General features: G+C 41.4%; 1 non-coding gene across 1 annotated transcript; it reads right to left on the bottom strand.

Moving 5' to 3' along the window:
• LOC128566144 (U6 spliceosomal RNA) lies at nucleotides 1-106 on the bottom strand. Its single transcript, XR_008374440.1, has one exon. It is a non-coding gene; the product is annotated as a U6 spliceosomal RNA (small nuclear RNA).
• Nucleotides 107-22,066: the final 21,960 nt, after the last annotated feature.

Below are 22,066 nucleotides of genomic sequence, written 5' to 3' on the forward strand. Positions count from 1 at the left end.
TTTAATATGGAACACTTCATGAATTTGTGCACCATCCTTGCATAGGGTCATGCTAATCTTCTCTGTATCATTCCAATTTTAGTATATGTGCTGCTGAAGCAAGCACTACCATTTTTTTTTTTTTTGAAACATCTCACTCTTGTTGCCCTAGGTATAGTGCAGTGGCATCATCATAGCTCATTGCAACCTCAAACTCCTGGGCTGAAGCAATCCTCTTGCCTCAGCTGGCCAAATAGCTAGGACTAATATATATGTGTGCCACAACGCCTGGCTAATAGAGATGGGGTGTCATTCTTTTTTTTCTTTTTTTGAGACAGAATCTCACTATGTTGCCCTCGGTAGAGTGCTGTGGTGTCACAGCATACAGCAACTTCCAACTCTTGGGCTCCAGTGATTCTCTTGTCTCAGCCTCCCAAGTAGCTGAGACTATAGGCACCCGCCACAACGCCCGGCTATTTTTTGGTTGCATTTGTTGTTGTTTAGCTGGCTGGGGTCGGGTTCAAACCCAGCCTGGGTGTATGTGGCTGGCACTGTAACCATTGTGCTATGAGTGCCAAACAAGGGGTGTCACTCTTGCTTAGTCTAGTCATGATATACCACATTTTATTTATCCATTCATCAGTTGGTGGACATATCAACTATTTCCACTTCTTTGCTATTATGAATAATGTTACTGTGAACATTCCATGTGCAAATTTTTATGTGAACATATGTTTTCAGTTCTCTTAGGTATATACCCAGAAGTGGAACTGCTGAGTCATAAAGTCACTCTGTTTTACGTTTTAGGGAACTGCTTAACTGTTTTCCACAGTAGCTACACCATTTTACATTCCCACCAGCAATGTGTGAGGGTTCCAGTTGTCTACATTTTCCCCAGTGGTTATTTTCCATTACAATTTAATTTTAATGTTATATTTTAACAGCCAGCTTACAAAATTCTTCACAATTGAGCAATCTATTCTAATAGGCTTCTTTGAGCCAATTCTAGTACACCAGTGTATAGAGCCCACAAAAGAAAATCCCACCACCTTCTTGCTAGTCTGTTCTGCTTTTTTTTTTTTTTTTTTTTGCTAGCACTAGCAATACTGAATTTCCTTTTTCTTACATCCTTCCTATAGAAAACTGAAACAAAAGATGTCAGGTTCCCTTCTCTTTGGGAATTAAGACAATTTTCAACTGCTGGAGAATCACAAGGTTTTCCGCTCCCACTAAGCACTTTAGGCAGAACAGGGTGTTACCCTCCTACATTTGTGTTGAGAAACAATAATAAACTCAAAATGTATCTTCCTGACACCCAGATGTATCTTTTGGATGAGCTCTCAAGTAGTTGCTTCAACAGGGCAAACAGCTGCAGTCTGTTTCAACATAATTTGATGTAATCAGGGTTAATTTTGATGATGTAGTAACTCTGAAGACTTTTTAAACTGGATTACTGTTGGGTCAACAATCATGTGGCATTACATTTAGTGGCTGAAACAAAAGCCAGAATTAAAACAGCTTCCCCTCAACCCCTTCTAAATGACAGTCCCATTGGGAATAGAAGTTATCAGGCACATTTAACACAATTCACTAAAAAAGGAAAGTAGACGCAGTCAAATTACATGTAAGCATCTTCACGGTCCAGTGTCAAACAGGATAGAGCTGGAAACTTATTTATTGTTGTTGTTTTCTTTTCCTAGAGTGGTTAGAAATATGTTGGCAGCAATCATTATAATTTAACATTTTCAAAACATTTTAGGAAGAAGCCCCAAGATTTTCCTCTGAAATTTTCTTGAACAAATGATTTTAGCAGTTCACAGCTCTCCTCTATTTTCCATGCATGTCTTCAAAATGATTATTTTAAGTGAGCACTAAATTCACGGTGTGACATAGCAGGATTTTGAAGGAATGTGGTATACGAAGCCTTGCACACATTTGGAACTTTCTGAAGAGCAAGGTCCTTATCTTCCTTTCATAGATTTGACCATTATTATTTATGGCCAGTCTAATAGCAGGATCAGGGCTGCTCAAGGCACACACATTTTTAAACTTAGTCTCTTATAGTTTTTAGTTTTGGCTAGGCTGAAACACAGCTAAGGTCCATGACATAGGCCATTCTTAATACAGTTCTGGAAAGCAGAGTCTTCAAAAATAGATGCTTTGGGAAGCTGCCAAATGTGTTGGTTCTTCAAAATCTTTAATCCAATTGTGTGGTTCCAAAACGATCTGACAGGTGTCCAATCTTCTCTTGTAAATAAGCCTCCATTCATTTGCTTTCTGTTTCTTCGTGGCTTAGAATACTAAGAAACTTGAAAAGCAAAGAAATCATTTACTATCTTACTGTATCTTGTTTTATCAAAAATTCTCCATCCATCCAAATAATTTCCTAATTAATATAATATGTAGGTGTCATTAAAAAAGTAATGAGACTAAAAAAATAAGTAGTAAGTATTCTTCTTATAACTCAGATGGTATATATTTATTTGGCTTCTTTTAGTTGCAAAAGCAGATACTCATTTCAAACTCATTCAAGCTCAAATGGGGAATTTATGTAAGAAAGTGGGTATATCCCAGCTCAGTGCCTGTGGCTCAAGCTGCTAAGGCGTCAGCCACATACACTTGAGCTGGCGGGTTTGAATCCAGCCCGGGCCCGCCAAACAACAATGATGGCTGCAACCAAAAAATAGCCAGGCGTTGTGGCGGGCGCCTGTAGTCCCAGCTACTTGGGAGGCGGAGACAGGAGACTCGCGTGAGCCCAGGAGTTTGAGGTTGCTGTGAGCTATGATACAATAGCACTCTAACCAGGGCGACGGCTTGAGGCTCTGTCTCAAAAAAAAAAAAAAAAAAAGAAAGAAAGAATGTGGGTATATCCCATGGAACCCAAGAAAAAGCAGAAAAATCTGGCCTCAAGAAGAGTAGCAACCAAGGAATAAACATGGAAAAAGCTAGGCATTCAGTTTCTTTTTTTTTTTTTTGTAGAGACAGAGTTTCACTTTATAGCCCTCGGTAGAGTGCCGTGGCGTCACACGGCTCACAGCAACCTCCAACTCCTGGGCTTAGGCGATTCTCCTGCCTCAGCCTCCCGAGCAGCTGGGACTACAGGCGCCCGCCACAACGCCTGGCTATTTTTTTTGTTGTTGTTGCAGTTTGGCCGTGGCTGGGTTTGAACCCGCCACCCTCGGCATATGGGGCCTGCGCCCTACTCACTGAGCCACTAGCGCCGCCCAGGCGTTCAGTTTCTATGTGTGTTTTTGTGTGTGGCTCTCAGGCCATATGGTTTTTCATCTCTGAACATTTTGCCTTCATTTCTTTCTTTCTGAAGACTGCTTTCCCTGTTTCAGGAAGCACATGGTTGCCCTACAGCTCCTAACTTTTTTTTGAGGCAAGAGTCTTACTTGGTCACCTGGGTATAGGGCATCCTAGCTCACAGCAACCTCAAACTCTTAGGCTCAAGTGATCCTCTTGCCTCAGCCTCCTGAATAGTTGGGACTATAGACACCTGCCACAACAATGACTAGTTTTTCTTTCTTTCTTTTGTTTGTAAAGATGGAGTCTCTTGCTTTTGCTCAGGCTGGTCTTAGCTCCTGAGCTTAAGCAATCCACCTATCTCAGCTTCCCAGAGTGTTAGAATTACAGGTGTGAGCCATTGTGCCCAGCCTGTAACTCCTAATTTTATATGTTACTGGTTCAAGTGTCCAGTCCAGACTCTCTAATGTTCTCAACATTAATTTCTCAAAAGAAAATGAAGCTGGTACATTCTGGGTCAGTTATCTACTCCTAATCCAATCAACAAGAGAAGCTCTGACCCCCCAATATGTCTGCTAGGGAAACACTGGCTAAGACAGGGATGGGGGAATTCTCAGAGTAAAGACAGGTTTAACAACTGCGTAGACATTTTGAAAGGTGTTTTACCAGGAAGTTGGGAATCAATCTTGTTTTTCTCAGGACACACCCAGTATCTATCCCTTGAAATTTCAAATACACTTAGAAAAGCATATATTACTATTCAAATACAAAATATATTTATATTCAAATGCATATGTTACTGAGGACTGGTTTCTTATGTACATGTTCTTCACATCTCTGTAGGGATTTTCTGAGAACTTGTCCCTTAAGTTCAGCACAGGTATAACAAGATAAACAAGACCAGGTTCTTAAGAATTCCAGGACCTGGCGGGTGTGGTGACTCATGCCTGTAAATCTAGTGCTCTGGGAGGCCGAGGTGGGTGGATTGCCTGAGCTCAGAGGTTCAAGACCATTCTGAGCCGGAGTAAGTCAGAGTGAGACCCCATCTCTACCAGAAAAAGCTGGGCGTTGTGGCCGGAGCCTGTAGTCCCAGCTACTTGGGAGGTTAAGGGCAAGAGAATTGCTAAAGGAAGAAAAGAAAAAAAAAAGAAAATCTTAAAAAAACTCTTCAAACTAAGATGAGTAAAAGCAAGTTGGAAGCAAAATTAAAAAAAACAAAAACAAAAAAGAATTTCAGGACCTTTCTGGGGAGAGAAATAGGCAGATATCTACAGTAGAATGTGGTCAATATTTTAACAAGGGTATGTTCAAAGTACTGTGGAGGCACAGAGGAATTATCAACCAACTGCATGGGGACTGAAACTGATAAGGTTAAGTTTTATCTTGTTTTGGGGTACCCTACAGAAAGGCAGAGTAAGTATTAATTAACATTCATTGAATTAGATGATGTAAGTAATAGTTACTTCAATTTGGAGGCAATAAACTTGTCTAGCTGTAGAGAGAAAGGTGGGGATAACCACTAATTGAAAATCTGAGCAACTTCAACTAAGTTCATGTGAGACTTACTTCTGTTTTTTTTCTTTCAATGGAATATATTCATTCAACAATATTTACTGAGCGCTTACTGTGCACAAGGCACAGGGCTAGGTGCTGGGGATGTAACGATGAACAGTATAGAGATGGTGTTGAGTACAAGTCTTCTAAGTCACTGTATTCCTGAAGCAATGCTAGGAAAGACACCTTAGAAATTACCCTCAGTAACAGATTCATAAAGAGCTTACTAGCTAAACTTATTATGACTTTTGATTCCTACCTTTTATCCTATGTTCAGGGACTGGCTGGCTTCAGACATGGATTTGTGCTGAAAAGGTTAGTTTAAAAATCTGTGAAACATCTCAGAAACATAAAGAGGGAAAGCCAGGTTTGAGATTTTTTTTTTTTTGAGATAGTCTTAATCTGTTGCCCAGACTACAGTGCCCTGATCTCAGCCTACCTCACTGCAAACCTCAAACTCCTTGATTTCAAGCCGTCCTCCTCCCTGAGCCTCCAGAGTAGCTCGGGCTACAGGCAATTGCCACAACATCTGGCTAATTTTTCTATTTTTAGCAAAAATGAGGTCTTGCTCTTGCTTAGGCTGGTCTTGAACTCCTGAGCTCAAACAATCCTTCCATCTCGGCCTCCCAGAGTGCTAGGACTACCTGTGTAAGCTACCATGCCCAGCCTTTGGAATGTATTTTTTAAAGGAATATTTCTCTTTGGTCTGATGGACATATTCCCCCACCCAATACACTTTTTTTTGTTTACCTCAATGATTAATTAACAGTATTTTATTTATTTATTTATTTTTTGAGACAGAGCCTCAAGCTGTCACCCTGGGTAGAGTGCTGTGGCATCACAGCTCACAGTAACCTCCAACTCCTGGGCTCAAGCAAGTCTCCTGCCTCCACCTCCCAAGTAGCTAGGATTACAGGCGCCTGCCATAACACCTGGCTATTTTTTGGTTGCAGCCATCATTGTTGTTTGGCAGGCCCAGGCTGGATTCGAACCTGCCAGCTCAGGTGTATGTGGCTGGCGCCTTAGCCGCTTGAGCCACAGGCACCGAGCCTAATTAACAGTATTTTAATGAGTGCCCACTATGTGCCAGACACTCTTCAAGGTACTGTAGATAAAAAGATGAATGAGCTCTTATCTCTGCAGTTGTTGGAGCTCACATTCCGGCAGAGAGGACAAATGGCAGCACGTGCAAAAGATACTGAGGAAGCATAAGGGAAGGAGGTCGTCTGGAAACCATTGTTCGACTCTTGGTTTCCTGCAGTAAAGTAATATAAACACTAACACGTGAAAAATGTAGAAATCCAAGTGGCATTTTGGAGTGTCTTGAAATAAAGCCTTATAGCCTGGCCCGGTGCCTATAGCTCAAGTGGCCAGGGCGCCAGCCACATACACCAGAGCTGGCAGGTTGGAATCCAGCCCAGGCCCACCAAACAACAATGACAACTACAATAAAAAAAAAAAATATATATATATATATATAGCCAGGTGTTGTGGGCACCTGTAGTCCCAGCTACTTGGGAGGCTGAGGCAGAGAATCACTTACCCAGGGCGACAGCTTGAGACTGTCAAAAAAAAAAAAAAAAAAAAAGCCTTATAGCCTCAGAAAGTATAATTAGAGCTATATATATATATATATTTTTTTTTTTGAGACAGAGTCTCATTATGTCACCCTCAGTTGAGTGCTGTCGCTTTCACTGCTCACAGCAACCTCAAACTCTTATGCTTAAGTGATTTTCTTGCCTCAGCCTCCCAAGTAGCTGGGACTACAGGCGCCTGCCACAATGCCCAGCTATAGAGCTGTTAATGTTTTGATTCTCAGTGACTAAAAGGTGACAAGTATGCAGCCTGAGAAGGTCACCAAAGCCCATTTCCAGGCATGTGGAGACAAGCAATGCCAAGTCAAGCTGTAGGGCACACCCCGACTCTATGGGTGGGATAAGCATTCTGAGCATGGGTTTTTTTTTTAGAGACAGAGTCTCACCTTATTGCCCTCGGTAGAGTGCCGTAGTGTCATAGCTCACAGCAACGTCTAGCTCTTGGGCTTAGATGATTCTCTTGCCTCAGCCTCCTAAGTAGCTGGGACTACAGGTGCCCGCAAAAACACGGGGCTATTTTTTTGCAGTTTGGCTGGGGCCTGGTTCGAACCTGCTATCCTCCACCAGAACATGGGGATTTTTTTTTTTAATTGTTGGAGATTCATTGAGGGTACAAGAAACCAACTGATTGCATTTGTTAGGTAAAGTCCCTTTTACAACTGTGTCTTGCCCCCAAAAGGTGTGGCACACACCAAGGCCCCACCCCCCTCCCTTCTTCCCTCTCTCTGCTCTTCCTTTCCCCACCCCGCCCTCCTTCTTTCTGTCTGTGCTCTCCCTTTCTCCCACCCCCACCGTGTCCTTAATTGTCATTAATTGTCCTCATATCAAAATTGAGTACATAAGATTCAGAGTATGGGGATTTTTTTTTTCACCACGTTAGAAAATTTTATTTTTGCTAAGATATACGAACAGAATTAACACAACAGTCCACATACTCTATGATTTCTAAACATTTAACTATCAACTGTCTCTGTGAGATGTTGCTGTCCTCATAGTTCAGATGCATCCTGCAAAAACCCAACTTTTCTTCCTTTCTACACACAAAATTAATCTGTCTTTTCAGAAGTCTTGCCGGATGTTTTCTTTTTTGCCTCTTCATGTTGCTGCTTGAGTTGATAGATTTCATTTTCTAGTTGCACAATAGTCTGTTCAATCTCATAATTCTTACTGACCAAGGACACCCAACTTAACTTCTGAAGCTCTTTCTGTGCATGTTCATTCATATGAACTAGATTTCTTGAGTGTAACAGGGAATTAGTAAAGGTTTTCAGGCACGTTGAAAGCAATGTTCTTGCTGGGTGCAGTGGCTCTCGCCTGTAATCCTAGCACTCTGGAAGGCCGAGGCGGGTGGATTGCTTGAGCTCAGGATTTCGAGACCAGCCTGAGCCAGAGCAAGACCCTGTCGCTATCATTATATACTTTCCAGGCATTACATCCATGCTGTGACATCAGTTCCAAATTCTCAATTCAAACTGTCTGATGCTCTAACTGGGCATAGAATTGTTTACACATTCTTGCCATGCAGTAATGTCGTTTTTCTGGCCTGAGGAAGGAGCTGGAAGTTCATATCGTTTCATACTGAGCAATTCAATTGGTTGTTGAGCAGCCAGTCTTTCAAATTCATTTCTCATTATGTCAGTTTCAAAAGCAGAATAATCTGGGGCTGTCAGGTAGCTCAGGTAGTTCTTGGTTGGTATCTGCGGGTTTTCTTTTCCACCAGTGCTGCAGCCGCTTCCCGCACACCAGGCGCTTCATAACCTTCATCAAAATACGGCAGTGGAGCATGGGGATTTTTAAACGTTTCTGTTGAGAGCTGCTAACACATTGGAAAAAAATTAATCAAGAACTAAATAGTGAAACATAAAGACACAAAAATTTCCACAGGATTTTTTTTGTGTGTGTGTGTAATTCTTGATCAATGATTAACGCACTCCTATTTATTTTTGAGAAACATTAACCAGTATAAATTAGTACTTAATAAACTATATGTAAGTTACTGTTTTCAGTAAGATGGATGTATCTGGTTGGGGGGTGAGGTGGAAAGAAGGAGAAGCTCCTGGATGTTACATTACTAGGCACAGGAGTAATCAGACTGGGAGAGAGACTAAAAAACCTGGGAGAGGTGATAGAGGGAGTGAGGAAAAGAGGCAAGGGTTAAGAGATGTGGGAGGCTCTACACTGCATGCTTCTCCATCCTTGATACTGAGGCATAAAGACCAGAGAGAACACAGAGTTGTTGTCGTCCTCTTCTCTCTTTTTTTTTTTTACATTTCAGATTAATATGAAGTACAAATGTTTAGGTTACATTGTTTTCAATTCTAAGGTAAAGTTCAAGTTCTGGTTGAGTCCTTCACTCAGGGGGCATGCTGAACACCCTCACATTATGCGTCTTAGGTAAGGTCCCACCAACTGCTCTCCCTCCTCTTTCATTCCCTCTCCCTCCTCTTCCTTCCTGCTGGCTAGACTGTATTTGTGTTTTATTTTCCGTGTGGGTGTGTAGTTGTTTGTATATTGGCTTTATATTGAGTACGTTGGATACTTTCCCCCCCATTCTCAAGATACTTTACTAAGAAGAATGGGTTTCAACTCCATCCAGGTAAACACAAAAGATGTAAAGTCTTTTTTTTTTTTTTTGAGACAGAGTGTCACTTAAGTCACCTTCAGTAGAATGCCATGATGCCATAGCTCACAGCAACCTCAAACTCTTGAGCTCAATGATCCTCTTGCTTCACCCTCCTAAGTAGCTGGGACTATAGGAGCCTGCTACAATGCCTGGCTAAATTTTTTAGAGACAGGGTCTTGATCTGGCTCAGGCTGGTCTTGAATTTCTGAGCTCAAGCAGTCCACCTGCCTTGGCCTCCCAGAGTGCTAGGAGTACAGGAGTGAGCCATGGTGCCTGGCCTCCATCTTTTCTTATGGCTGAATAGTACTCCATGGTATACATATGCCACAGTCTGTTAATCCATTCATGTGTTGATGGACACTTAGGTTGCTTCCACAACTTGGTGATTGTGAATTGAGCTGTAATAAACATTCTGGTGTAAATGTCCTTGTGGTAAATCCCCAGTAATGGGATGGTGGGATCAAATAGAAGATCGACTTTTAGTTCTTTAAGAATTCTCCATATTTCTTTTCATAAAAGTTGTGTTAGTTTGTAATCCCACCAGCAGGGTAAAAGTGTTTCCTTCTCTCTACATACATGCCAGCATCTGCAGATTTGGGATTTTGCGATGCGGGCTAATCTCACTCAGGTTAGGTGATATCTCAGAGTGGTTTTTTTTTGTTGTTTGTTTTGTTTTGTTTGCTACCAAGTTTATTTGCAGTGTTAGTAATATAACATTTATAAAACATACTTTGTATAATCAAGTCTGTGCTGCCCTTACACACTGGGGGGATAGAGAAGACCTAGTCCTTCCAATGGCTATAAACAGTCCTACATAAAGAGTTTATGAAAAACACTTTATCTTCCTTCAGCAAGCAAAATTATTCACGAAGCTGTATGGTTCAGCAATAGGGAGCAAATGGAAAAAAATTACCTCAAAGAAAGCAACAGCTCCTTTCTTGGTGGGATCAGTCATTTTATGGACATGAAATATTCATACCAGGGCGGCGCCTGTGGCTCAGTGAGTAGGGCGCCAGCCCCATATGCCGAGGGTGGCGGGTTCAAACCCAGCCCCGGCCAAACTGCAACCAAAAAATAGCCGGGCATTGTGGCGGGCGCCTGTAGTCCCAGCTGCTCGGGAGGCTGAGGCAAGAGAATCGCGTAAGCCCAAGAGTTAGAGGTTGCTGTGAGCCGTGTGACGCCACGGCACTCTACCCGAGGGCGGTACAGTGAGACTCTGTCTCTACAAAAAAAAAAAAAAAAAAAAAAAAGAAATATTCATACCAGAAACCTTATATTTTAAGAGGAATGGGTTACATACCAGAGCTACAATAAACATTTTACTTATTACTACTGGGGAATTAGAAGACTCTTCTTGCACACCAGTTCTTGAATACATTCTGCTGTTTCAGAGCACATTCTTTAGAAATGCAGCAATGACAGCCCAGATTTTTGAAGATCTCTAATCTCAAGCTTCATGTTCACATCTACTACCTGCCTCCAAATCTACTCCCTAGTGTTCCACTCCAACATGTGAGAGTTCCTCAAGGACTGTTCGGATTTTAAATCACATAACAAATCCCAAGCACTCTCCTTCCATAGAAGGGTCTGACTCTTAGCCTTTGTAAACATAGGGCTTTAGAGAAACCAGTAGCCCTAGTAGGAGGAAGAAGGCTGACAAATAATGAATCAGCATCTTGCTCAAATGGCAGGGTTTAAATGGTTTTTAAATCTCAGGTGAAAATTACAATTTCGTGCTCATGTAAGATTTCAAAAGATTTGAAGCAAAAAATACTTAAGGGACCCTCACATAGCCAGTTCTTTTCTGAGTGATGTACATATGATATTTAATAACTCTCAGAGTGGTTTTGTTTTGCATTTCTCTGATTTTAGAGATGATGAGCATTTTTTCATGTGTTTGTTGGCCAGTCACCCGTTACCTTCAGAGAAGTTTCTGTTCAAGTCTCTTGCCCACTTACAAATGGGGTTGCTTGTTCTTTTCTTGTTAATTTGAGAAAAAACAGTATCTTTTTCAGTAAGCGGATTCATATAATTCACCTTTCACTACAGAAATATTAGAACTTCACAGAGCTTTCTCACAGTGCACAATTAAACCCCCTACATTAGAATTACTTGGGGTGACTAACAAGACTGTATCGTGGAACTGAAGTCCCTGAGATGAGGGAGCATGTCCTATCTAAGTTCTGTATTCACAGCATCTAGCATAGTGAGAGCTCAATAAAAGTTTATGGAACTGAACCAAATACACCTAGAGTCTTCAAAGAAGTCATTTAATTCCACTGCCCTGTATTAGCTGATTTCATTTTTTCCATATTCTTCTGGTTTATATACATAGCTTTTACACTGTTGTAAATGCAAACTTATGATTTTAAATTGTTTAAATTTTTCAGTGTTCTCTTATAATTTTTAATGGTTGTAAAACATTTCATTCAACATGAATTAGTATCTTAGTTCATATAGATTTTTTGAGTTTTGAAAATATTTTCCTTAAGAGACCTTACATTTCGCCTGTAATCCTAGCACTCTGGGAGGCCAAGGTGAGTGGATTGCCTAAGCTCACAGGTTCAAGACCAGCCTGAAACAGAGCGAGATCTTCTGTCTCTAAAAAATAGCCGGGCATTATGGTGGGTGCCTGTAGTCCCAGCTACTTGAAAGGCTGAGGCAAGAGAATCACTTTAGCCCAAGAGTTTGAGGTTGCTGTGAGCTATGATGCCACAGCACTCTACCAAGGGTGATAAAGTGAGACTGCTAAAAAAGGGGGGGGGGAGACTTTACATTTGTGCTTTTTAGTTTAAGAAATCCTTTTATAAAATCTTTAGTATTTTTACAACACTCTGTAGGATGAGTGTTATCCTCATTTACAGATGAGTATACAGACTCAGAGAGGACATTACTTGTTTAAGTTTCCACAGCTAGTGAGTGAAATGTCAGACTTAAACCCTCTGTAAGTTACAGTCTTCTCCCTCCGTAACTAATATCCTTCCAAGTCACCAAACAGCACGTTTTCTGGCAGGTATCTGACTTAACAGTTTCTTGATGCAAAAACCTATAATTCAATATGTAGAAATTACATTTCAAGAGGTCATTGTCCAGCTATATCCTAACGGTGTAAGAATCAGCTCTTGCTTTTTATGTTACTGCAAAGAAGATGTGTATATTAGTGGAAATCCTCACTGAAAGAACTTACTGTTCTTCTTGCTGTCTGTGTATGACCCAAGCTCATTTGTGCAGTCCCCAAATGAAGGGGGTTGGGACTGTCCCTGAACACCCCGAAACTGTAATTAAGGTTCTTCAGCAGTATTTTGTATACAGGAAGTGGAACAACTACCATAGGTTGCAAGGCAGATAGGAAGGAGGTACTAGAGTTTTAAAGCCCTTCTAATATTAAGATTGGCATCACAGAATACTTGGTAGCAGTTAAGTGAACAGGGGAGGGACACTTTTGTCTCCCAACAGAAAGGCCCACTTTGAAGATACTTCCTGACAATAACCTCGAGAAGTGCAGCCCTTCAGGGGAAGGACAAATTGTCCAGCCGAACAGTTAGAGAGTATCCACACTGGAAAAGAGAAGGTTGGGGAGAAGAAAGAGAGTTGCTGTGTTCTAATTTATTACACTGCGTCATACAAAAAAGCAAGTCTTGTCACTGTCAGGTAGAAGTCTGTAATAACCGGAGCTCTCTGAAGGTAGAAAAAATTATCTACTAAGGTAGTGATTTCCTTATTCACTTTAGAGACAGTGGGTAAACTACTAGGAATTGGGAGAAAGAGAGAATGGGTTGGTTTGTTATCAAAGACAGGGGAAAAGATATGACTTTTTTTTTTTTTTTGAGAAAGTCTTACTACTACTGTTGCCCTCAGTAGAGTGCTTTGACGTCACAGCTCAAAGCAATCCCCAACTCTTGGCATTAAGTGATTCTCTTGCCTCAGCCTCCCAAGTAGCTGAGACTATGGGAGCCCACCACAATGCCTGGCTTGTTTTTTGTTGCAGTTGTCATTGTTGTTTAGGTGGCCAGGCCGGGTTTGAACCCACCAGCCTCAGTGCATGTGGCCAGCACCATAACCACTGTGCTACAGGTGCAGAGCCAGGGATATGACTTTTTCTTTTTATTAGAGACAGAGTCTCACTTTATCGCCCTCAGTAGAGTTCTGTGGCGTCACAGCTCACAGCAACCTCCAACACCTGGGCTTAGGTGATTCTCTTGCCTCAGCCTCCTGAGCTGGGACTACAGGTGCCCGCCACAATGCCTGGCTATTTTTTTTGTTGAAGTTCGGCCGGGGCTGAGTTTGGACCCACTACCCTCCGTATATGGGGCTGGCACCCAACAACTGAGCTGCAGGTGCCACCCGGGATATGACTTTTATTTTTTTTATTTTTTAATTAATTAATTAATTTTTTTATTGTTAAATCATAGCTGTGTACATTAGTGCAATCAAGGGGTACAATGTGCTAGTTTCATATACAATCTGAAATATTCTCATCAAACTGTTCAATGTAGCCTTCATGGCATTTTCTTAGTTATTGTATGTAGACATTTGTATTCTGCCTTTAGTAAGTTTCACCTGTACCCATTCTAAGATGCACTATAGATGTGGCCCCACCCATCATCCTTCCTCTACCCTAACCTCCCCCCTCCCTTCCCCTTCCTTGGCCCTTTCCTCATAGTCTTGTGCTATAGTTGGGTTATAGCCTTCATGTGAAAGCTATAATTTAGCTTCATAGTAGAGCTGAGTACATTGGATACTTTTTCTTCCATTCCTGAGATACTTTGCTAAGAAGAATATGTTCCACCTCCATCCATGTAAACATGACAGAGGTAAAGACTCCATCTTTCTTTAAGGCTGCATAATATTCCATGGTATACATGTACCACAATTTGCTAGTCCATTTGTGGGTCGATGGGCACTTGGGCTTCTTCTATGACTTAGCAAATATGAATTGGGCTGCAATAAACATTCTGGTACAGATGTCTTTGTTATATTGTGATTTTTGGTCTTCTGGGTATAAACCTAGTAAAGGAATTATAGGATGGAATGGCAGGTCTATTTTTAGGTCTCTAAGTATTCTCCAAACATCCTTCCAGAAGGAACGTATTAGTGTGCATTCCCACCAGCAGTGTAGAAGTGTGCCCTTTTCTCTACATTCACGCCAACATCTCTGGTTTTGGGATTTTGTTATGTGGGCTACTCTTACTGGGGTTAGGTGATATCTCCAAGTAGTTTTGATTTGCATTTCTCTGATGATTAAGGATGATGAGCTTTTTTCTATGTGTTTGTAGATCGTGCATCTGTCTTCTTTAGAGAAGTTTCTCTTCAAGTCCCTTGCCCACCCTGAAATGGGGTCACATGTTCTTTTCTTGCTAATACGTTTGAGTTCTCTGTGGATTCTGGTTATTAGACATTTGTCGGAGGTATAACCTGCAAATATTTTCTCCCATTCTGAGGGCTATCTGCTTGCTTTACTTACTATGTTCTTGGTTGTGCAGAAGCTTTTTAGTTTGATCAGGTCCCAGTAGTGTATTTTTGATACTGCTTCAATTGCCTAGGAGTCCTCCTCATAAAATATTAACCCAGGCTGATTCCTTCAAGAGTTTTCCCTGCACTTTCTTCAAGTATTTTTTTTTGTAGAGACAGAGTCTCACTGTACGGCCCTCGGGTAGAGTGCTGTGGCGTCACACGGCTCACAGCAACCTCTAACTCTTGGGCGATTCTCTTCCCTCAGCCTCCCGAGCAGCTGGGACTACAGGCGCCCGCCACAACGCCCGGCTATTTTTTTCTTGCAGTTTGGCCGGGGCTGGGTTTGAACCCGCCACCCTTGGCATATGGGGCCTGCGCCCTACTCACTGAGCCACAGGCGCCGCCTCTTCAAGTATTTTTATAGTTTCATGTCGTAAGTTTAAATCTTTTATCCAGTGAGAGTCTATCTTAGTTAATGGTGAAAGGTGTGGGTCCAGTTTTAATCTTCTACAGGTTGCCAGCCAGTTTACCCAGCACCATTTGTTAAATACGGAATCTTTTCCCCACCGAATGTTTTTAATCGGCTTGTCAAAGATCAAATAACGGTAAGTAGCTGGATTCATCTCTTGGTTCTCTATTTTGTTCCAGACATCTACTTCTCTGTTTTTGTGCCAATACCATGCTGTTTTGATCACTGTCGATTTATAGTACAGTCTCAGGTCTGGTAGCGTGATTCCTCCTGCTGTGTTTTTATTGCTGAGTAATGTATTGGCTATTTGAGTTTTTTTCTGATTCCATATAAAACGAAGTATTATTTTTTCAAGATCTTTAAAGTATAACAATGGAGCTTTAATTGGAATTGCATTAAAAATATATATTGCTTTGGGTAGTATAGACATTTTAACAATGTTCATTCTTCCCAGCCATGAGCATGGTATATTTTTCCATTTGATAACATCTTCAGCTATTTCTTTTCTTAAAGTTTCATAGTTCTCTTTGTAGAGATCTTTCACGTCCTTTGTTAGGCATACTCCCAAATATTTCATCTTCTTTGGCACTACTGTGAAAGGAATAGAGTGCTTGACTGTTTTTTCGGCTTGGTTATTGTTGGTATATATAAAGGCTACAGATTTATGGGTATTGATTTTGTAGCCTGAGACATTGCTATATTCCTTGATCACTTCTAAAAGTTTTGTAGTAGAATCCCTAGTGTTTTCCAGATACACAATCATATCATCTGTGAAGAGTGAAAGTTTGATCTCTTCTGACCCTATGTGGATACCCTTGATCGCCTTTTCTTCCCTAATTGCAATGGCTAAAACTTCCATTACAATGTTAAAGAGCAATGGAGACAATGGGCAACCTTGCCTGGTTCCTGATCTAAGTGGAAATGATTTCAATTTAACTCCATTCAATATGATATTGGCTGTGGGTTTGCTGCAGATGGCCTCCATTAGTTTAAGAAAGGTCCCGTCCCTTGTATACCAATTTTCTTAAGTGCTCTGATCATGAAGGGGTGCTGGATATTATCAAAAGCTTTTTCTGCATCAATCGAAAGAATCATATGGTCTTTATTTTTTAGTTTGTTTATGTGCTGAATTACATTTATAGATTTACGTATATTGAACCAGCCTTGAGACCCTGGGATAAATCCCACTTGGTCGTGGTGTATAATTTTTTTGATGTGTTGTTGGATTCTGTTTGTTAGGATCTTATTGAGTATTTTAGCATCAATATTCATTAGTGATGTTGGTCTATAACTTTCTTTTCTTGTTGGGTCTTTCCCTAGTTTGGGGATCAAGGTGATGTTTGCTTCATAGAATGTGTTGTAATATTCCTTCTTTTTCTTTTATTTATTTATTTATTTTTGTTAAATCATAGCTGTGTACATTAGTATGATCATGGGGCAACCAAAAATCACACCGTAACAAAGATATTTGTATCAGAATATTTATTGCAGCCCAATTCATAATTGCTAAGTCATGGAAGAAGCCCAGGTGCCCATCGATCCATGAATGGATTAATAAATTGTGGTATAGGGCAGCGCCTGTGGCTCAGTCGGTAGGGCGCCGGCCCCATATACCGAGGGTGGCAGGTTCAAACCTGGCCCCGGCCAAACTGCAACCAAAAAATAGCCGGGCTTGTGGCGGGCGCCTGTAGTCCCAGCTACTCGGGAGGCTGAGGCAAGAGAATCCCTTAAGCCCAGGAGTTGGAGATTGCTGTGAGCTGTGTGAGGCCACGGCACTCTACCAAGGGCCATAAAGTGAGACTCTGTCTCTACAAAAAAAAAAAAAAAAACAAAAAAAAATAAATTGTGGTATATGTACCCCATGGAATATTATGCAGCCTTGAAAAAAGATGGAGACTTTACCTCTTTCATGTTTACATGGATGGAGCTGGAACATATTCTTCTTAGTAAAGTGTCACAAGAGTGGAAGAAAAAGTACCCAATGTACTCACCCTTATTATGAAACTAATGTAGGACCTTCACATGAAAGATATAACCCACTTCTTTTTCTATATTTTGGAAGAGGTTTAGTAATATAGGTACTAGTTCTTTAAATGTTTGGTAGAATTCTGACGTAAAGTCATCTGGTCCTGGGTTTTTCTTTTTAGGGAGATTTTGTATAGTTGATGCTATTTTAGAACTTGATATAGGCCTGTTCAAAATTTCCACTTCATTCTGGCTAAGTCTTGGTAGGTGGCGTACTTCCAGGTATTGGTTGATTTCTTTCAGATTTTCATATTTGTGAGAGTAGAGTTTCTTGTAGTATTCGTTAAGGATTTTTTGAATTTCTGAGGGGTCTGTTGTTATTTCTTCGTTACCATTTCTGATTGATGAAATTAGAGATTTTACTCTTTTTTTCCTGGTTAGGTTGGCCAAAGGTTTATCTATTTTATTGATCTTTTCAAAAACCAACTTTTGGATTTATTGATCTGTTGTATAATTCTTTTGTTTTTAATTTAAATTAATTCTGCTTTCATTTTATTTCTTTTCTTCTGTTGGGTTTGGGGTTGGAGTATTCTTCCTTCTCCAGTTCCTTGAGATGACCCATTAAGTTACTGACTTCCTCTCTTTCCGTTTTCTTGAGGAAGGCTTGCAGTGCTATAAATTTCCCTCTTAGGACTTCCTTTGCAGTATCCCAGAGGTTCTGGTAATTCATGTCTTGATTGTTGTTTTGTTCCACAAATTTGGTGATTTCCTTCTTAATCTCGTCTATAACCCATCTATCCTTCAGTGTAAAGTTGTTTAGCTTCCATGTTTTTGTATGGGTATGCAGGTTCCTGTTGTTATTGAGTTCAACTTTTATTACATGATGGTCTGAGAAGACAGATGCAAGGAATAATTTCTACTTTTTAAAATTTGCTGAGGTTTGATTTGTGGCCTAGGATGTGGTCGATTTTGGAGTATGTTCCGTGGGCTGATGAGAAGACTGTGTATTCAGTTTTGTTGGGATGAAATGTTCTGTAGATGTCTGTTAAGTCCAGATGTTTAATGGTTATGTTTAAATCTAAAATTTCTTTGCTTAGCTTCGTTTTGGAGGATCTGTCCAGCTCTGCTAAAGGAGTGTTAAAATCTCCAACTACCATGGAACTGGAGGAAATCAAGTTGCTCATGTCCGTTAAGAGTTTCTCTTATAAATTGAGGTGCATTCTGGTTGAGTGCATAAATGTTAATCATTGAAATCTCATCATATTGAGTATTACCTTTGACAAATATGAAGTGTCCATCCTTATCCTTCCTTATTTCAGTTGGTTTAAAGCCTATTGCGTCCTACTGTGAATAGGATTGCAATGCCTGCTTTTTTCTGCTTTCCATTTGCCTGGAGTATAGATGACCATCCCTTCACCTTGAGTCTATATTTGTCTTTTAATGTAAGATGCAATTCTTGTATGCAGCATATATCTGGCTTGAGTTTTTGTACCCAGTCAGCCAACCTGTGCCTCTTTAGAGGCCAATTTACACCATTCATATTAATTGAGAATATGGATAAGTCTTTCAAGCGTCCGGTGGACATTTTGAATCCTTTTGCGACTGTGGAAGTTGGAATTCAATCAAAATTTTCTGGGTGGGTTTACTTTTGTGGTGGAGGATTACGCTGGTCTTTATGGAGGATAGGTCTGAGAATCTCCTGGAGAGCTGGTTTAGTTATGGCAAATTTCTTCAGCATCTGAATTTCGTAAAGTATTTAATTTCTCTGTCATAAATGAAACTCAGTTTAGCTTGGTACAGGATCCTGGGTTGAAAGTTATTTTGTTTTAGGTTATTAAAAGTCAGTGACCGTTCTCTTGTAGATTGAAAGGTTTCAGCAGAGAGATCTGCATTTATTCTAATATTCTTGGCCTTGTAGGTGATGGTTTTCTTTCCTCTGGCTGCTTTCAGAATTTTCTACTTCATATTAATTTGGTGAAATTGATTATGATGTGTCTGGGGGATGTCTTATTTGCGTTGAGTTGTGCTGGAGTTCTGAAACTGTCTGCTATCTGAATTTCAGAATCTTTTGGCATGTCTGAAAGTTCTCCTTCATAATCTCATGGAGAAGAGACTCTGTGCCCTGTGAAGCCACTTTGTTGCTTTTGGGGATCTCTGTAAGACGAATATTGATCTCCTTCGAATTATCCCAGAGCTCTCTGAGAGAGTGATCTGTTTTTGTCCTCCATTTCTCTTCCTCTTTGAGAGTTTGGGAGCGTTCGAAAGCTTTGTCTTCAATGTCAGAAATCCTTTCTTCTGCTTGCTCCATTCTGTTACTGAGGAATTCTACTGTGTTTCTCAGATCTTTGAGGGATGAAAGTTCTTGTCTCAATGTGTCAAAATCTTTGGTCATTTGGTCTTTGAATTTGTTGAATTCTTGAGATATCTTTTGGGTTACTGCTTGGAATTCTAATTTGATCTTATTTGCTATCCAGATTCTGAATTCGATTTCTGACATCTCAGCTATTTGTGCATGGGATCTTGCGCTGTGTCTGCCCCATTGATCCTTGGGGGAGTTGATTTACTCTGATTATTCACATTGCCAGAGTTTTTCTGTTGATTTCGCCTCTTGATTGTTTTTCACCGTTGCCTGGGGCCGTTGGGGAGGTGTCTCTCCAAGATTAGACCCCAGCGGGATCACTCTATTGTTGCTGGATCTTTGTGTGGAGTAACCCTGTGTAGTTCCTCTAAGGCTGCCCCAGCCAGGGAGTTCTAGTTGTGTAAGCAGCTCCTGAGTGTGACACACCCAGATCCAGCAAAGGGTGGGAGGTGGTGCACATGGTTCTGGGAGTGCTTAGCGCCCAGTGACTTTGGCACAGAGAGCCCAAGGCTCCAGCAGTCTCTGGCCAGGAGAAGGGCTCTGCGCAGAGGCAGGGAGGGCTCCGGAGGGCACGCGGCTACCAGAGTCCCTGGCCAGATAAGCGAGCCGGTGTGGAGGAAGGGAGGGTACAGGAGGGAGGACGCAGGGTTGCGCGGCTCCCGCAGTTCCTGGTCAGGGCATGTGGAGGCCCGGCGGGCTTGGGTCACAGGTCGGGGTCGTGGCGTAGCTCTTATGGAGGTCTGGGCAGTGCCAAGCCCAGGAATTTGGGGTTGCTGTGAGCTGTGACGCCACGGCACTCTACCCAGCATAATAGCCTGAGGCTCCAGTGTGCCAAAACCGGTCTCACTCTGCCCCTGAGGGTTAAGGCTGTAAGGCCGCTCAGTCTCCGCCTTTAGGCTGATCAGTCACTAGGTTACTAGCTCCCGCCCGATCCTTGCTCTGCGACCCTGAGGGCATAGCTTTCTGGGACAGTTCTCTTACAATGGCTTTCTGCGGCACATTACTGAACACTATTAGGTCTGTCCGGCTCAGCATCTCAGTCTGGGGCCCTAGGCAATGCCGAAAGTTCTCCGTACTCCTGCTCAAGCTCTCCTCAAGGCAGTTCAACTGAGTGCCAAGTCCAAACATTGAAATAGTTCACAGGCAAGGCCTTTCTGGTTTGCAGTCTCACTGCTGCTTGTACTTATGGCTGCTGGCAGGATTAGGTCGATTGAACACACGCAACCGCTTTCCAGTTTTCCACTGTTTTTGTCCTCCTCTTGGGGTCCAGAATCCCTTGCTGTATCCTCAAAGGGATATTATAGGTAGATCCCACCAGCCAGAGATGCCTGGAGTCTTATCTCGCCAGACTCACGGTGCCCTGTTGCAGGGAAGCTGTTACTTGGCCGCCATCTTGGATTGTTGAGTGGGATATGACTTTTAATGAGAAGTTTTTCTTTTCTTTCTTTCTTTTTTTTTTGTGAGACTGAGTCTCACTTTGTTCAGTAGAGTGCCCTGGCATCATAGCTCACAGCAACCTCAAACTCTCGGGCTCAAGTGATAATGAGAGGTTCTTCAAAACAAGGATCCTAGTAAAACAGCAAACAAGCAATTCTTGGTGAGCCAGTGTGCAGAGAAAGTTATGGGTCAAAGAGTCACAGTTCTAGCTATGTATGTACCTGTAGCATTAAAATCCTTTCTTTGAGGGTGGCACCTGTGGCTCAAAGGAGCAGGGCACTGGCCTATATGCTGAAGGTGGTGGGTTCAAGCCCAGCCCTAGCCAAAAACTGCAAAAAAAAAAAAAAAAAAAAGAAAAAACCTTTCTTTGAAAAGTCCACCAAGTTTCTATTCTCAGAATATTAATTTGAAAAATCAAAGGTCTATTACTTTGGGGAGGATAATAAATAATATCCATTAAAGTACTTTCATCTAACTTTCTATGTGTAATTCCGATGATCTTAAGAGGGAGGAGGGCAAATATGAGTATAAACTGATTAAAAATACCAAAAAACAAACCTGAGGCATAGTAAGCTTAAGTACATTGCTGGGTCTAAGATCCTTTATCACATTTTTTTTCTCTTTTTAGAGACAGAGTCTTACTTTATCGCCCTCAGTAGAGTGCCATGGTGTCACACAGCTCACAGCAACCTCCAACTCCCGGGTTTAGGCGATTCTCTTGACTCAGCCTTCTGAGCAGCTTTGTCACATTTTTATTTTAATTTTCTGTGAAACAGAATCTCACTTTGTAGCCCTTGGTAGAGTGCTGTGAGTTTGAGGTGACACCAACCTCAAACTCTTGGGCTCAAGTGATCCTTTTGCTGCAGCTTCCTGAGCAGCTGGGGACTACAGATGTCCACCACAATACTCGGCTAGTTTTCCTATTTTTAGTAGAGACAGAGTCTTGCTGTGCTCTAGGTCAGTCTGGTCTTGAACTCCTGAGCTTAGGCAATCCACCTGCCTCGGCCTCCCAAGGATTGCAGGCATGAGCCACTGTGCCCTTTACCACATTTTAAATGTGTCTCTTTAATAGAATGTGTCTGAGCTCAATCATCATCTTTCCTTGCATTCTTCAGTTCCTTTTCCCTGAGCAAAAAAAGGAAATTAGAGACCAAAGTATGTATTTTGTAATACATTCAATAAACTCTGGGCTTAAGAAGTCAAGATTCTTTGGTTACTAGAAAGTTCTATGTTTTTAGTTTCTCTGGAAGCTGATGGCAGCTGATGTCTTATTTTCTCTCAATACAGTCCTTTGGTTACAAATGAGACAGGTTCTGTGGTTTATTTTAAGTTGTATTAGTATGTAAGTTGGAACATGAACATTTATCTATTACCTGTAATAACTT

The sequence above is a fragment of the Nycticebus coucang genome, chromosome 14 (genome assembly GCF_027406575.1).
Source record: "Nycticebus coucang isolate mNycCou1 chromosome 14, mNycCou1.pri, whole genome shotgun sequence".
NCBI lineage: Eukaryota > Metazoa > Chordata > Mammalia > Primates > Lorisidae > Nycticebus > Nycticebus coucang.